This window comes from Staurois parvus, unplaced genomic scaffold (assembly GCF_062004578.1).
Source record: "Staurois parvus isolate SC_StPar_1 unplaced genomic scaffold, SC_StPar_1.0 ptg000277l, whole genome shotgun sequence".
Taxonomy (NCBI): Eukaryota; Metazoa; Chordata; class Amphibia; order Anura; family Ranidae; genus Staurois; species Staurois parvus.
The window spans coordinates 2993871-3007053 of NW_028318073.1; positions in this window are offsets into that span (position 1 = coordinate 2993871).

Below are 13183 nucleotides of genomic sequence, written 5' to 3' on the forward strand. Positions count from 1 at the left end.
AGAACTTTTGTTCGATAGTATAGAATGGAATTTTCTGTGGCATTGTCTGTAGCAGTTTGGGTTTGGGCCTAAATTTTTTAAATGGATCCAACTTCTCTATGTAGCGCCGACAGCTAGAGTACAAATTAATGGGCATGTTTCAGACTCTTTTCCATTACACAGATGTACGAGACAGGGATGCCCTTTATCACCCCTCCTTTTTGCGATGGCCTTAGAACCCTTAATCCGTAGTCCTTTAATATCATAGGATTTAAACGGTCTACAGGAGAAGATAACATAATATCCTGATGACACTCTACTCATTGGTAGAGCTAACTTAGTTAAGATGGTCTGGATGCCTCAATTCCTCTATATCTTACATAATTGTCCAATATGGCTTCCGCAGATCCTTTTTTGGAAAATTAAATCCCTTTTTAGGGATCTTATTTGGAAACATATAAATTTCAGAATACGGTTCTCCACATTGCAGCTGCCCAAGGATGGGGGAGGCCTGGCTGTTCCTAATGCCAAACTATATTTTATAGCATCACAGATGCAACACTTGTATGGCAGAAATAAGCTGAATATCTCTGACCCACTTCAGTGTATTATAATCTCTCAGTTTATTAATGTTCCACTGGTATAACTGTTAGTTTCTCATTGTTTTCATCAAAAGCATTCTTTCCCTACTTTTAATTTAATTCATAAGGTATGGGATAATGTCCGCACTTTACAATGCATGAAGGGTTCACTCAATATATGTCTATTTGGAATAACCCCCAGTTGTCGGAAGTAGTGAAGCTTGAGGGTTTTGATATTGGAAAAGGTCTGGCCTTCGATTTCTCCACTCTAGTGAGTTGGTGGAGAGCTATCATATTCCTCATAAAGTTTTTTTTCAATATCTCCAGTTACGCCACGCATTGCATTGTCAGGATGCTACAGTCATATTTAAATATAACCCTTCCATAGCATTGACTATGGCTGTGTCCACGTCTTGCCCTAAGAGAGGTCTCATAGAAGATTTATACTCCTCTTTGCAGTTGTCTATTTTGGCTCACTTTCAGGTGCAGAGTTTAGGACAGTGGCAGGAGGATTTGGAAAAAATAGAGGAAGAGGAATGGTTTCAGGCTTTGATTATCATTATTATAATTTCTGAGGATATCCTTCCTGTAGAGATGAACTTTTCATGGGTTAGATCTCTGTATATAGCTTGTAAACTTATCCTTCAAAAATGGATTTCCCATTTGCCAACAACTCATAGTAAGTGGCGTAACATTGTAAATGCTACTTTGAGAAGGGAGGAGTTGACTTACAAGCATAGGAACTGCCCAAAAAAATTTAGGAAAATATGGTACCTATGGCTGGAGTCTAATGATCTAAACCTTTCATCACCACCCATGGGAACGGATTAGGGTTAAAATTCTTTGTTGGTGGGTGTAATGTTGCTACTGCCAAGGGATCCTTAGGATGTGATGTGCTAGGATACGAGTTTTACTGGTGATTCTGACCATACTGGTTCTGAGTATCTTATATGTGTACTACGATTTTGCAAATTCTCTATATAGGTCAAAAAATCTCCTTTTGTTTTTTTGGTTTATATGGCCTATAACCTCCATTGTTGTAATTATTGTATTATTTTCTTGATTTTGTTGTTTTGTTGTCTGGAATGTTCATATGACGGTCGGCTTGGCGTTTGCTGGTGCTGACATATTGTTTTTCTATGTCATAGTTATGTTTTTTATTTGTTGCTAAGTTGTTTGACTTTTAAAAATACTTCAATAAAAACTACTTGATTTAAAAAAAAAAATCACATTTAAAAATTAACCACTTGCCTACTGGGCACTTATACCCCCTTCCTGCCCAGGCCAATTTTCAGCTTTCAATGCTGTCGCACTTTGAGTGACAATTGCGCGATCATGCAATACTGTACCCATATGACATTTTTATAATTGTTTTCACACAAATAGAGCTTTCTTTTTGTTGGTATTTTATTGCCGCTAGGTGTTTTATTTTTTTCCTCTATAAACAAAAAAAGAGCAAAAAATTTGAAAAAAAAAGTTTTTCTTTGTTTCTATTATAAAATTTTGAAAACAGGTAATTTTTCTCCTTCACTGATGTGCGTTGATGAGGCAGCACTGATGGGCACTGATAGGCGGCACTGATGAGGTGGCAGCACTGATGGGCGGCACTGATGATGCTGCACTGATATGCAACAATTATGGGCAATGATAGGCAGCACTGATGGGCAACACTGATGGGTGGCACTGACTGGCAGCACTACTAGGCACTGATGGGAGGCACTGCTTGGGGGCACTGGTGGGTGGCACTGATGGGCACAGGTGGGTGGCACTGATGGGCACTTGTGGGCAGCACTGCTGCGCACTTCTGGGCAGCACTGCTGGGCACAGGTGGGCAGCACTGGTGGGTGGCACTGCTGGGCACTGATCATCAGGGCACTGCTGATCAATGCCCTGATGATCAGTGCTGATCCTCCTCTGACAATTGCCTTTTATCGGCAGTACTTTACTCACGCTGTGACAGCATGAGGAAACTGCGGCCAATAACCAGCAGCTGCATTTACCAGTGATCTGCTGTGTCATTGGACACAGCTGATCACATGGCAAAAGGCCACTGTGATTGGCCTTTTACCACATCACGTGATCAGCTGTGCAGCAATGGTGGGCGACACTGCTGGGCACTACTGGGCGGCATTGCTAGGCACTGCTGGGAGGCACTGATAATCAGGGCACTGATAATCAGTGCCCTGATTATTAGTGCAGATCTCCCCTGCACTGATAGTGCAGCCAATAACCAGCAACTGTATATACATTGTGATCTGCTGTGCCATTGGACACAGCTGATCAAATGGTAAAAGGCTGCTGTGATTGGCCTTTTACCTCATCACGTGATCAGCTGTGTCCGTAGGACACAGCGATCACAGAGATTGCCGGGTGCGTACCCCTGGGGGCGTGCGGGAGGGCGCGGTCTGGGAGGACATCATATGATGCCCTCCCAGAACTGGACAACTGTCCTGTAGCCGTCATTCAGCTATAGAGCGGTTGGCAAGTGGTTTACCCCCTTCCTGCCCAGGCCAATTTTCAGCTTTCAGTGCTGTTGCACTTTGAATGACAATTGCACGGTCATGCAACATTGTACCTATATGAATTTTTTTTCACACACATAGAGCTTTCTTTTTGTGGTATTTAATTGCCACTAGGGTTCTTATTTGTTGCACTGTAAATGAAAAAGTGCAAAAAATGTGGAAAAAAGAGGTTTTCTTTGTATCTATTATATAATTTTGCAAACACGTAATTTTTCTCCTTCCCTGATGTGCATTGATGAGGCTGCACTGATAGGTAGCACTGATAGGCATTGATGAGGAGGCACTGATGATGCACTGATATGCAGCAATGATGGGCAGTGATAGGTGGCACTGATAGGCACTGATGGGTGGCACTGACTGATAGCACCGACTGGAGGCACTGACAGATGGCACTGACGGGCGGCACTGCAGGGCACTGGTGGGCGGCACTGCTGGGCAGCACTTAAGAGTGACACTGCTGGGTAGCAATGATGGACGGCATTACTGGGCACTACTGGGCGACATTACTGGGCACTTCTGGGAGACACTGATAATCAGGGCACTGATAATCAGTGCCCTGATTATTAGTGCAGATCTCCCCTGTCACATTTGCTTGTTATCGGCAGTACTTTCTTCACGCTGTGACAGCGTGAGGAAAGTGCAGCCGATAACCAGCAACTGTATTTACATTGTGATCTACTGTGCCATTGGACACAGCTGATCACGTGGTAAAAGGCCGCTGTGATTGGCCTTTTACCTCATCACGTGATCAGCTGTGTCCGTAGGACACAGCGATCACCGACAGTGCTGTCCATGGACGCCCTCCCAAAACTGGACAACTGTGCTGTAGCTGTCTTTCAACTATAGCGCGGTTGGGAAGCAATTAAATCACTTGCAGGAAAACTACAGTATATTTCACACACAAGTATGTGGTAATGCTCAGCAATAGTCACTACTACCAAGGGATCCAGTCACTCGGGTATATTGACAAGGCTTATGTCACGTACTGTATTTACAATAGATAAAATAGCTGCCAGAAAAATTAAATTGACTTCACCCCCAAAGACTATATCCCTTACATTTTTGGACCTCAAGGGTATGTATCAGTGCCATAAACCTAAGTGCACCTAAGTGTGCATGGAAATACATACACTGTCCAGGATTTTACACTTGTTCCACTGATCATGTGTTGTATTGTTTGTCCTGCCCATGTGGCTTACTCTATGAGGGAAGGTCAATCAGGAACTTGAGAAAGCGTTTTGGGGAACACCGACACTTGGTTGAGGACAGTGACAACAAGCACAGTGTTCCCAAAACACTTTTTCGAGTTGCATAAGAAATCTTCTTCAGGCAGAAGGTATGGTCATTGAGTCCAGTATCCACCTTATTTTCAGATACATCCCATTTTCTGTTCCTTTATGAAAAAAGTTGGATACACACCCCACTGTGTATGCTGTATAGATGGTCTCAAATGAATAACTTGTAACATTTGTTATGCATACAATTTTATGTATATATTTTACTTTGGTACATTTTTATGTAGATGTATCTGTGTATTGATACTTAATACCTCTGTGTTTCTCCAGGGAGAAAGTTGTTGGCCTCTAGAGAGTTAAGAATTCGGCCATTGTAAGTACCCAACTTATATTATCAAATTAGTATAGAATAATTTGTTTTATTGTTATTTCCCACAGAAATGTGCACATTTTGGTCAGTTTCTTGTTGGCATCCTTATTACCCTGTACTGGCCAGCAGGGCTGGACTTTGTTGTCTGCCTGTTAGCTGGCGCTCCTAACTGCCCGAGTTCAAAACTGATGACATACGGCCTGAGGAATGAGCTATGCAAACTCGTCACCACCCCTTTACTGCATCATGAGTGACTTCACGCCTGCCCCTCCATTGTACCTGGAAGCCTTCAGCAAACCAGCTGAGGCTGCCGAATGGAGATTATTCTATGCTGTCTATCCACACACAGCGGAAATTACAGGACTGGATGCCTCAGTAGCAGTGACTATTGATGAGCATTACCACATTTTTTTCCTGTAAGTGATTTAATCTTCAGTGCAAATAAATATGATTTTACTAATTACTACACTCAGTTGGCACTTGTTCTCTGTGTTTGTTTGTTAAACCATCCTGTTTCCAGGGATGCTGAAGTACCACTAATTTAACCACATGCCGCCCAGCCACTGTAGAAATACGGTGGCAGGACAAAACCACGTTTTAAAACGTGTGTTTTCAAAACAAGTAGGGGGCATGCGCGAGGTGCACCGCCGCCCTACCTGTCCCGCCGATCACGGCAGTGATGTCAGTCGCCGGGTCACAGCCGGTCGTTACCGGCTATGTCCCGGCAATTAGCTGGCAATCACTGACAGAGAGCACAGCTGCAGTAGCTGTGCTTTCTGTCAGTTTCCTGACAGCTCCTGACACGCTGATCGGGACAGAAGAGTTTATCTGCCCGGATCAGTGTGTCTCTGTGCAGTACACACCCCCACCCACTAGTAAAACACTCCCCTCACACAGTTAACCCTTTCAGTGAATAATAAAGTTAACCCCTTCCTCCCCAGTGCCATTAGTACAGTGTCAGTGTTTTATTTTGCACTGATCACGGTATTGGTGTCACTGGGGATGTCAGTGACCCCAAGTCAGTTCACCCCCAGTGTCAGAATGTCCGCCGTAGTCCTGCAGTCCTGCCATAAGTCGCTGATTGCCGCCATAAGTCACTGATCGCCGCCATAAGTCGCTGATTGCCGCCATTATAAGTATAAAAAAATTTTTAAAAATCCCAGTATCTTTCCCGCCAGTTGTAAACGCTATAACTTTCACGTAAACCAATTAATTTACACGTATTGGGTTTTTTTTAGCAAAGACATGTCACAGAATACATTTTGGCAGAAATTTATGACTAAATTTGATTTTTACATGTTTTTTTACTGAACATGTGTTATAGCAAAAAGTCCAAAATATTGTTTTTTTTCCTCAAAATTGTCAGCATTTTTTTTATAGCACAAAAATTAAAAACGCACAGGCGATTAAATACCACCGAAAGAAAGCTCAATTTGTGGGAAAAAAAGGAGGTAAATTTCATTTATGTACCGTATTGCATGACCGCGCAATTGTCCGTTAAACTAGCGCAGCGCTGTATAGCAAAAAAATGGCGTAAATTGCAGTATCTACAACATAGTTTGTAGATGCTATAACTTTCACACAAAGCAATCAATATACACTTATTGGGATTTTTTTTTACCAAAAACATGTAGCAGAATACATTTTGCCCTAAATTTATAACTAACTTTGAGTTTACTATATATTTTGTATAGCTGAAATAAAAAATATTGTTTTTCTTCAAAATTTTTGGTCTTTTTTTGTTTATAGCGTGAAAAAAAAAGCGCACAGGTGATCAAATACCACCGAAAGAAAGCTCTATTTGTGTGAAAAAAAGGACATACATTTCGTTTGGGTGCAGCATTGCATGACCGCGCAACTATCAGTTGAATTAGTGCAGCGCAGAGTAGCAAAAAGAGGCCTGGTCATTAAGGGGGGTAAATCCTCAGGAGGGCAAGTGGTTAAACCTCAAATAGTTCTATCTCCATAGAAAGAGACTAGAGTAGAATTAATGATTTTAAAGTATTTTTGGGGGATCCAAATAGGAAAGTGTCTAAATAAGTACAATAGGGCAGGCAAAGGTTTCATTTTGAAAAATTGATCCGTCCAACTGGGGATAGGCATAGATGTGTCCAAGCCTTCAATCTAGCTTTCATAGTCCATAACAACGGGACCAAGTTTAATGTGCTGTAGTCAGATGTGCAAGGGGAGATAACAATGCTCAGATACTTAAGCTTACTTGTCCACACCAAGGGGAGAATGGGGTCAGCCATCCGACTTGCATCAGGGTCTATGGACAAAATTTGTGATTTATCCCAATTCACCTTTAACCCGGAGTATTCGTAAAAGCCTGAGAGAAAATGCAGTGCATCCTTAAGGGAGGGACCCGGATTGTTAAGAAATAAGGTAAGATCATCTGCATACATAGCTAACTTTTCTACCAAGACACCTACGCAAATAGCAGCTACTGCAGCTGAAGGTCCAAGGGCTGAGGCAAGCGGCTCATCATCAGGCCAAACAGAGCCGAAGATAGCAGACTGGCCTGGCTCATACCCCTCTCCACTGAAAAGGTGGACAAAAGCTCACCTCCTAGCTTAATCTGGGCCGTCAGAGATTTATACAAGATTTCAAACCACCTACAAAATTTTGCTCCAAACCTCATAATCTCCAGAATGGAAAACATGTAGGGTCAGGCCACGGATGAGTGAAAACCATTCGCAAATTAACATTGACTTCCTGGGCATAAAAACAGTTTAGTCAATATTATTCAAAGAGGAAAGAACCTTCAATAATCAAGTAGCTAATATTTTCACTGATATCTTTAAGTCATAATTTAATAAAGAAATAGGCCAATATGAGGTGCATATGGACCAATCTTTCCCAGGCTTGGGGATGAGAACAAAAGACAAGAAGAATGTCCCCTGCGCTCAAGAGTGGTAAGATGATATAGGAACTTCAGGTCCTTGTGCATCCAACACCAGCACAGGTCTTGCTGCCCTCTGAGGGTCGGGGGGAACTCAAATTACTCACTGGAAAACAAGGGAAGAAAGGGTGCACCAGCCTAATGCATTACCTGAGAATAAATTTTATTAAATCCAAAAGAGATATGTACTCACAAACAACTGTAGTATCAAAGGCATGTCAATATCCAAAGCGACCAAGTCACCAGGTCAGCTCCCAAACACGAAAAGACCCTCAAATGGCTGACTCATTTCGAGGGGCGATGCCATCTTCCTCAGAGCCAATATTGGGGGATGAGAACAGTATGGGCCTGGTACATACAGTAGATGGGGGTAACTCCATCTGAGCTTTACAATCAGAGTAGAGACCAAGGAGTCTAGGCGCAAGATCAGAAGCATATATCCTGTACCACTCTTCAGGAATGCCATCAGGACCAGGCATTTTATTACCAGGAAAATAATGTATAGCCACCTCAATTTGCTCAACCGTAATGTCCTTATCAAGATCTACAATCTCATCAGTCGAGAGAGTGGGCAATTGCAGGGCCTCAAGAAACTCACAGAGAGCAGCACCGAACACACAAGGATTTGGACCATACAGACAACTATAGTAATCTTTAAATTCCTGCAAAATACAAGATCAGAATTCATAGTACCATCAGCGCAGCAAACTGCAGATACAACCATCTGACTCTTAGACCCTGATTTACTATTGTGCCTAGGCGCATTTCTGTGGGCTAATGTCTACTTTTTAATAGCGACCGTCTACTTTTAGACTGCAAAGACATTTACTAAAGAGAAGCGTCAACAAGTAGACTCCAAATCAAATTTACTAACGAGACACAGCCCAGGAATCAGACTCAAAAAGCAGACTTGCTAAGAAGTACGTCTAACACCATGAAAAATCACTGCAGAGACATGTTCACATTGAAATTTGCTTTGCCAAATATGACATTTCAAAAAATGTTTAAAATGTGTAAAAAATTTTTTTTTTAAAGGAAGTTGTCACAGTGAAGAACTAGACGCTTTTCCAGTGTCTATGGCCGGATATAACTGAGCATGTGCAGAACACATTTTAGACGTCTTCTGTGGGCGCTTTCTTTTTAGACCCTGTTCAATAGTAAATCTCAGTGTGGAGTCCTCTGACAGCCGGCACTCGGTCGCATCTACTGTGTTTAACAAACAGCACTAGGCATATCTTTATGTATTCTGATTTGATTTCCTTAGTTCTATTGATTCTATTTTTGTTTCTTATCCTTTATAATTATTTCTGTAATGATTTTACTTATTTTGAAGGTCTAGATAATATTTATTTTGACAGTTGAATGTAAAAATAAAGGTCTGCAATAAAAAAAAAAACTGCGTGGGGTCCCTCCTCCCATCCATACCAAGCCCTTCGGGTCTGGTATGTATATTAAGGGGTAACTCCACGCCAAAATTGAAAAAAAAAACAGTGTGGGCCTCTTCCCCACAACCCTGACCGATGGTTGTGGGGGTCTGTGGGCGGGGGGCTTATCAGAATCTGCCCCCAGATCCCGGCCCCCCCTAACGTGAATGAGTATGCGGTACATGGTCCCGCCACTAATTCACAAAAAAACAAAGTGTAGTGTAAAAAAACCACAGGACACGGTCTTTGACAAGTCCTTTAATAAAACAATGTCCCCCGAAGTAGATCCAACATCAATCACGGTGTCAGGCGCCAGCGAGCCGAAAAAAGAAAAAAAAAAAGTTCCGCTCCCGACGGAGGCTCACCAGCCTTATGCAGTGAGCCAGGGTGACGTGGGGGGCGGGGGGTGGGATCTGGGGGCCCCCTTGTTAAAGGGAGCTTCCAGATTCTGATTCTGGTCTCAGACCCCCACAACCACCAGCCAGGGTTGTGGGAAAGAGCCCCCCTGCCCCAAAGCACCCTCCCATGTTGAGGGTATGTGGCCTGGTATGGATCGGGGGGGTTCTCGCTCGTCCCCCCCTATCCTGACCTGCCGGGCTGCATGCTCGGATAAGGGTCTGGTATGGAATTTGGGGAGAACCCAGCGCTGTTTTTTTTTTATTGCACAAGTTCACAATCCAATTGGATGTGAACAGAGCCTACAGTGGACAATGGGGTGCGACTTGGTCTACGATTTGCAAGTCGCCTGTCACATTAAAGCAGATTTCTAAGTGGTGTTATTTACACTACAGTCACATCATGTGACTTACAGTGAAGTCACATGATTTCAAAGTCTGGGGACATGCTGATTTAAAGTGCGATTTGCAAGACATCTTACACAGATCTCTCTGCAAAACGCATGAAAAGTAGTGTATTCATTACTTTAGAAATTGTTGCGGCTCCAACCAAGTTTGAACCACACAAATATGAATGCTCTAATAGCGGTCACATTGAGTGCAACTTGGCATGTTATTTGTATGACATGCGACTTGCAAATCGTTTGCCAAGTCGCACCCTATTGTCTGCTATTAGAGCAGTCACATGGGTGCGTTTTCGACACTGATTTCTAACGTAGTACATGTACTACTTTTGTGGCAATTTGCATAGATATCTGTGTCAGATGTCTTGCAAATCACAAGGAAATCGGCATCTTCACTGTACGTCGCACAATTTGTAAATCGGCTTTGATGTGACCGGGGTGTAAGGCCTTTTTATGTTTGATTTCCTGAGTGTTTTTTCGATTTATGGGAAATCCCACATACTAGCAAAAGTGAATTGACATTTTCAGTATTGCATGCGAGATGTAATCATGTGACTGCCTTAACTCATGCGATAGTCTGGAGTGAATTGTGCCCATAGGGCCAAGAAATATTGCCAATAGGGTTCCCTTTCACATCCCTGTTCAATGTTCTGTTGTATGCTGCACAGATACACTTCACTGTGGCTTTCTTTCTGACTCTGATTTGTGGGGCCTGTATACCAAGGGTTAACACAGGTGGGAAGAGAATTAATCAGGTGGAAACACTTTCTCTGACCAAATGAATGACAGTGGTGAGTGTGGCCTACCTTATATAAAGAGATGCAGTAGTGGCTGATTTTTTGCCTTGTACAGGCACATTATTTTCTGCAAGTCCTTGTCTGTGGTGGTTTGGGGAGGAAGAGATATTGTGTTGAATTGCCCCAGGTTGTGGGGCTCACGCCGTGTTTTGATGTGGGCTGTAAATGTTTTGCATGTTCTTCCTTCTAAGGTGTGTTTGTGTGTTATTGTACAATGATTGTGTGTTTATTATCTTTGCATTGTAATCCTAACACATGTCAATTGCTCTGCTCTTCCAAGTTTGCTTTATTTAGACTGAAATGCAGTTTTCAGACAAACATGATGAGAAATGTATGTGTGGGGGAGGTGGGAGGTGTTTTTATTTTGGCACGTATGTATTTTTATATTGATGTACTATTTATTTTTTTGGGGGGGGGATTATTTCATGTTCTAGTTGAATGTAGCACAGTGGCTAAATGGTTAGTACTTCCGCCTGGCAGTACTAGGGTTGTTGGTTCAAATCCCAGCCACGGCACCTCCTGCCTGGAGTTTGCATGTTCTGCCTGTGTGGTTTTCCTCCGGGTACTCCGGTTTCCTCCCACACTCTAAAGACATGCTGGTAGGTTAATCGGATCCTGTCAAAATTGGCCCTAGTATATATATGAATGTAAGTTAGGACCTTTAGATTGTACGCCCCTTGAGGGTTAGGGACTGTGAATTTACAACATATATATGTAAAGCACTGCGTAAATTGACAGCGCTATATAAGTACCTGAAATAAATCTACTAGCACCCCTAACACTTATTTTTGCTAGCTATATAATATGCCCAAATCTTCCTTGTTAGAGCGCACATATGCAAGTATGTCCAAACTAACAAACCAAAAGCCCCCTATTGCACCACAAGACCATGTTATGTACCAATGAATAGGTCGTGTTCAATGTCCATCTAGCTATTTTTCTACAATCCTCTTAACAGTAATAAATTGGGCCCCCAATTTATGGTGACTTTGGGCCTTTACCAGCAAATATATATTCGTCAATGTCATATACACAGTATAGCTGCAAGCATACAGTCACCAATGCCAAATCCACAATAGAACTGCAAACATATATTTGCGAATGTCATATACACAATGGAGCCGCATGTAAAATTGCTATGGTGCACAAATAAATGCCAAGATGGCTGTTGGAGGAGGTGCTAGAGCAGCTGTCATACCAGATATACTTCATGACATTTGGGGAAGGACGTTTACACACACCTGGAAGTGGTAGTGGGGAGTGTTAGTGGATGGGAGTGTAGTTAGGAGGGTTTAGTGGTCTATTTTTTAGTTTTGTGAATTGTTCTTTTGTGGAATTCCAGACCACATCTGGGCATGGCGAGATCACTGTTCTCCACCAAGGAGCTGATCCTCATTTGCCGGGGAAACAATGCTAATAATTGTATTTTCAGTTGAAAACATGTCCAATTCCTAGATCCATTGAGATATATAGCAGAGGTTCAAGGTTCTTCCTAACTATACAGGTGGCACAGACACAAGCATACACCCAGGGCCACTGTTAGATATCACGGGGCCCCGTACAGCATACCTGACAAGCCCCCACCGCCAGAGAAAATATCCAAATTATATTTATGGTAAAAATACACTAAAAACATTATTAACCTCCCTGGCGGTATTCCCGAGTGTAGCTCGGGGTAAAATTTCAGTACCAAGAGCGGTAACCCCGAGCTACACTGGGGCTTACCATGCGGCGTTGCTCAGGGAGTCCCTGCAGCGCTTACCTTGTCCTTCGCTCCCGCGATGTGTCCCCTGCAGCGTCCCCGGCCATCTCCTCTGGCCGATGCCGGCATCTGGCTTCCGTGTTCCGGTCCCTGTGACGTCGTGATGTATGGGTGGCAAATTTGAAATTTTTAAAAAATTTTATTTTTAAAAAAATGATTATTATATAGTAAAACATTGCTGTTTCAATGCATTTCACATATATTTTGTCCCTACTGCTTTGTCCTGTGCCCTGCCTACATTTTGACTGTTCTTTCTGCCTGGAAACTTAGAAAAGTCCATGGCATCCAAAAAGCGCCCCTTTATGTCAAAAGTGGTTTTAAACCAGGTAGAGAACAGCGATAGTAAATTAGAACCACTTGCAGAATTGAGTGATAATTATTTGGGGGAAATTCGTCATCAGACACTGGAAACGATTTTGCAACTTTGCTCAGCGATGTGCGAATTTGCCTCTGTATTTCAAATTTCAGTGTTTTTGGTTTGATTATATTATTGAATTAAATTTATTATTATATTATTATTTTTTATGATTATTAATTAAATTAAAATTTATGATTTTGTGTTTCAAGTTTTATCACATCCGGAATGTTTACTAGACTCTTGTTCAGACAGATTTCAGTGAGTTATTCCTAAAAATTACAGCCTACAATAAAAAACTACATATTTCCATGCAATAAAATGGTACCGCTTTCAGCACCAAAAATCAGAAATAATCATACCGCCAGGGAGGTTAATGGACATAATCCCAACCAAATTCCTGTGAAATCTAAATGATAAAACTGTACTGAGTTCATAAATAAAGCTGTGTGTGTAA